This window comes from Gracilinanus agilis, chromosome 5 (genome assembly GCF_016433145.1).
Source record: "Gracilinanus agilis isolate LMUSP501 chromosome 5, AgileGrace, whole genome shotgun sequence".
Classification (NCBI taxonomy): Eukaryota; Metazoa; Chordata; class Mammalia; order Didelphimorphia; family Didelphidae; genus Gracilinanus; species Gracilinanus agilis.
In genome coordinates this window covers 14623659-14628922 of record NC_058134.1, presented here as the reverse complement: position 1 = coordinate 14628922, position 5264 = coordinate 14623659, and positions in this window count along the sequence as shown.

The window sequence follows — 5264 nt, the reverse complement described above, 5'->3', positions numbered from 1 at the left end:
GAAGGCTAGAGCTGTTTAGGTTTTTGGCATTGTGCACTTATGAGTCTTTTGGGGATTAACCATTTCTTTTATAATAAAGGAAATAAATAGCTGTCCTATGCCTGATATCTACTTTGCACGTGGAGTGATTTTTAGGGAAGACCTTGGACATGACCCAGACCTAAGCTCAGATTTAAAGTTAGAGGGTTAAGGGATTTTCTTCAGAATGACAAAGGAAAATGAGAAAAGCCTGCCTTTCCTATTTTAGGCATTAGGGTCTTCCAATACTGAATCCAGTTCATCCAATTCAGAGTCCCTTATGGAACAGAGTGACATTTGTTTGCATTTGTCCATTATTTTGATCATCTCCCTAAAGGTTGGGGTTTGGATAAGATTTTGTCCCTTTTTTGTTTATTTATTTGCTTTTTTTTTTGTCGGTGTGTTTGCTAGTTGGCTCAGTGCATAGAGAACTAGGGCTGGCTTTGGAAAGGTCCGAGTTCAAATCCAGCCACAGAAACATACTAGCTGTGTGACTCTGGGCAGGTCACAGCCTCTCTGTTGCCTGCATTTCTTCATCTACAAAATGGGGATCATAATGGCACCTGCCTCACAAGGTTGCTGCGAGGGTCCAATGAGATAACGTTTGTAAAGAGCTTTGCAAACCTTAAAGTGCTATACAGATGCTAGCTATTGTTATTAGTATTATTCATTATTAAGTTCTAGTTCAACATCAACTAAAGTTCATGGGCTCTGCAAGGTGAACACCAGCGTAGGTTTATTCTTTTTTTTTTTTAATTTCATTTTAAACCCTTAACTTCTGTGTATTGACTTATAGGTGGAAGAGTGGTAAGGGTGGGCAATGGGGGTCAAGTGACTTGCCCAGGGTCACACAGCTGGGAAGTGGCTGAGGCCAGATTTGAACCTAGGACCTCCCGTCTCTAGGCCTGACTCTCAATCCACTGAGCTACCCAGCTGCCCCCCAGGTTTTTCTTTTTGTTGATGTTCAGTTGCTTCAGTCGTGTCTGATCCTTTGTGACCCTGTTTGGGGTTTTTGTGGCAAAGATAGTGGAGGCATTTGCCATTCCGTTATCCAGCTCATTTAACAAATGAGTGTAGATTTTAAAATTAATATTGAATACTCAAATGATTATATATTTGATAAGATTTATTAAAACAAAAAGCTAGAGTAAAGGCAAGGCTCCCAGCCCACGCTCGTGGAGAAGAGAGGAAGGGGGAGGAGCTACAGAACCCGTAAAACAATAACGTGATCATGCAAACATGGAGGCGCAGGAGAGATTAAAGGGAATTTGGGGAAATGCTAAGGAGCTTAATGGGGATGAAGTCCAAAGGTTCAAAATCTCCATTTATACTTGAAGAAACTGAGGCCAACAAGGTAAAGTGACTTGCCCAGAGTCACATAGCTAGGAAGTGTCTGAGGTCAAATTTGAACTCAGGACCTCCCACCTCTAGGTCTGGCTTTCTATCCCCTGAGCCACCCAGCTGCCCCTGCATAGTAGGTTCTTCATACAGTTGGCTACTTGGTGAAGGATTCTTTGGATAATAAAATTCACATAACAAGAAAACAATCCATGTGGCAAAGACAAATTCAACATGGCCCTCGGTTGTGGACAGGCTCCTTTTGCTTCTGCAGCAGCAGTGTCTAGAGTGGTTCAGAGGCAGGCAGACGAGGCTGAGAAGTCCAGGTTTTAGACCATCTATAAACTTTAACTTAATTGTTGACACTCTAAATGTGAGATCTTTGTTCAGTGACCAAGCAGAGCCACGAGCAGAGGAAATGAATCAGACTAATTTTGACATTCTTGCTATAAATGAAGGCAGGAGAAAAGAGAAAGTTGCAGCTAAATCAAAGAATGACTCACAGGTTCTCTCTGGAGAAGAAAATAAAGGAATTATCTGAGTTGGTTTTATTGTTTGTTCCAATGGCAACAAGAAACATCATTTTGTGTGGGATGTGGTCACCTCGGATTGTGGTGCCCATGACAGGCATTTGTAAAGAGAAGAAAAGAAAGTAATTGCAGCTTCTGTGCCCACAGTCATTGCAGGAGGAGAAGCTGGAGGGATTTTATGAAGAACTTTGGAGACCTTCGAGATTAAATCAACATATGCTTTAATCCTCGGAGACTTCAGGGGAATGGCAGGCATAGGAAGGAACAGGGGAAACTCTGTTGCTGGAAAATATAACGATAACAGCATTTGTATGTTGTTGTTGTTGTTCAGTCCTGTCCAACCATTCAGGACCCCATTTGGGGTTTTCTCAGCAAAGAGACTGGAGTGATTGGCCATTTCCTTCTCCAGCTCATTTTACAGATGAAGAAACTGAGGCAAACAGGATTAAGTGACTTGCCCAGCGGTTACACCACTAGCAAGTGTCTGAGGTGGGATTTGAATTCAGGCATCTTCTTGATGAGGCGCCGCTTACCTGTCCCAGCATTTATATAGTGCTGTGCTAAGTCCTTTACAATTATCTCGTTTGATCCTCACAACAACTCCAGGAGATAGGGGCTATTTTTAATCCCTGTTTTGCAGCTGAGGAAACTGAGGCAGAAGGACTCTGAGTGACTTGTCCCAAACCATGCAGTTAGTAAGTGTCCAAGGCTGGATTTGAATTCAAGTCTTCCTGATTCCAGGCCACACTCTGTGCACTGTAGTGCCACCTAGGTGCCTCCCCTGGTTCAGGGGTAAGAACAAATAAGACAGGTCTATGAGCTCTTCAGATACATCATTCTTAGGTCTCGGTCTCTCTCTCTCTCTCTCTCTCTCTCTCTCTCTCTCTCTCTCTCTCTCTCTCTCTCTCTCTCTCTCTCTCTTTTAAACCCTCACCTTCCATCTTGGAGTCAATACTGTGTATTGGCTCCAAGGCAGAAGAGTGGTCAGGGTAGGCAATGGGGGTCAAGTGACTTGCCCAGGATCACACAACTGGGAAGTGTCTGAGGCCAGATTTGAACCCAGGACCTCCCATCTCTAGGCCTGGCTCTCCATCCACTGAGCTACCCATCTGCCCTCGAACCCTCTCTTTAAGAAGAGAGCATCGGCATGATGCACAGCAAGCACTAAATAATATCAGGAGGGAAAAAAGAGGATTTTAGAGCAGACAGAAAACGACTAGCGATCCATGGAGGAATCTTTTACGAATCAGCCTTGTGTGTGGTCAGATTCTCATCTGGTTACAGCAAAAATGAAAAAAACTGGCCAAATTAGACGATAAGATGAAAAATGAATAGATAAAGGATTCAGAGGAAACCACTGATCTTTATTTTTTTTTTAAACCTTTCCCTTGTATCTTAGGATTAATTCTAAGACAGAAGAGTGGCAAGGGTTAGATGAACAGGGTTCAAAGGGTTCAATGACTTGCCCAGGGTCACACTGCTAGGAAGTATTTGAGGCTAGATTTGAACCAATTGTGTTACCTAGCTGCCCCACTTGATCTCTTTAGTGCTGAAAAAAGGGGAACTAGATGAATGTCTAGACTTTGTTGGTGTAGTTTAACAGATATAAATCAGTCATCGCCACAATGAAAACCAAAAAGGCTGGCCAAGAAGTCCATTCTTTATGAGCCTGCATGGAGTACATCAGTGATGCAGCAGACACCATTCCCTAAAAGGAAAAGGCTGGGGAGCCTGTTTTTGGGAGAGCTGAGATGGCAAGTAATGGCCGGTCAGCCTAGACATTCTGTGACTAGCAAACCCCTCCAGTATCTCTGCCAGGAAAACACTCAGTGAGGTCACAAAGGATCAGACGCCACTGAACAAGCCAGATGTAGTCTGCAACTGGCTCTGCTCTACTGCCCCCATGGTTAAGGACCACTTGGCATTGGTAGCCAAACCAGAACTTGTTCTTACTGAAGTAACAAGAAACAGACCTTGTAATTCCTTTTCAGGCTATCAAAAACCCATTAGCTACTACTGCCCCATGTGCCTCCCTTCCCACCTCTACACACTTATCCGGGATATCTTTGATGAAGGTCTGAAAAGGGAGTGGGCAGACCTGTTAACAGAGAGCAGATCAGACCTTTAGAGTTGTGCCACTGAAAGGTGAGCGCACAGAGTCTCATTGTACTTCCCTCCATCAAAGAACATCTATTTGGGCAGAGAAAAATTGACCGGAAAGACCCTTTCCCAATTGGCTGTCTCTTAGTTGTCGGCAAAAGGCATAGATCTGAATTCTTTGCTATGTGGAGCACACAATCACCTGCCACATCATATAACGCTCTCCTTTGACACAAGCTTTTCTTTTTCTTTTTTTTTGGGGGGGGGAACATGACTTTTATTTATTTTTTAGGCTGGCAAAGAAACTGTTTTGTTTGTTTTTGTTTTTATTATTTTATTTTGAATATTTCCCCATAGTTACATATTTCATGTTCTTTCCCTCTCCCCCAAACTTCCATAGCACCCCTTAGCCAATGCACAATTCCACTGGGTTTTACATGTATCATTGATCAAGACCTAATTCCATATTATTGATAGTTGAACTAGAGTTATTGTTTAGTGTCTACATCCCCATTAATATCCCCAATAGCCCATGTGCTTAAGCAGTTGTTTTTCTTCTGTNATTAAACAAGCTATTTAAAGAAATGGTATCTTTAAGTAAATATATATTTAAATTTAATATATAGTTATATATCATGTGCAATTTAATATATAATAATAAAATGAATAGAATTTATTTAAATACATCATTTATTTAAATAAATTGAGTTTTAAAAATGTAAAAAAAACATTCTTACCTAGAAGGGCCATACAAAAATAGGCAGTGCACCCCCACTTGCCCACCCCGGAGGGAAGCTAGATGGCTCAGTGGATTGAGAGCCAGGCCTGGAGACAAGAGGACCTGGGTTCAAAGCTATCCTAAAATACTAGCTGTGTGACCCTGGGCAAGTCACTTAACCTGCATTGCCTAGCCCTTACCCTTCTTCTACCTTGGAACCAATATACAATATTGATTCTAAGACAGAAGGTAAGGCAATGGGTTGGATTTTGCCCTTGGACTGTAGTTTGCCCAAGTCTGTTCTCTACAGTGATATTTTTCAGTGTAGAGTTGTGCTTGCAGGGCTGATTTTCATTCCCATTCTGCCTCTGACCCGTCTTGGCTTTCTGTGTGTGGCCCTAGCACTGTACCTACAAAGCAGGCCCAGATCTGCATGGATGATGGGAGCTTCTTCACTGGGTTTTCCCCCAGATCTGCCCCCCAGCAGCAGGGATTCCAGTCCTGTGGGCTGGCCACGAGTCATTGAACAACGTGGTCTCCAAGGAATGAATGCCGTGGCT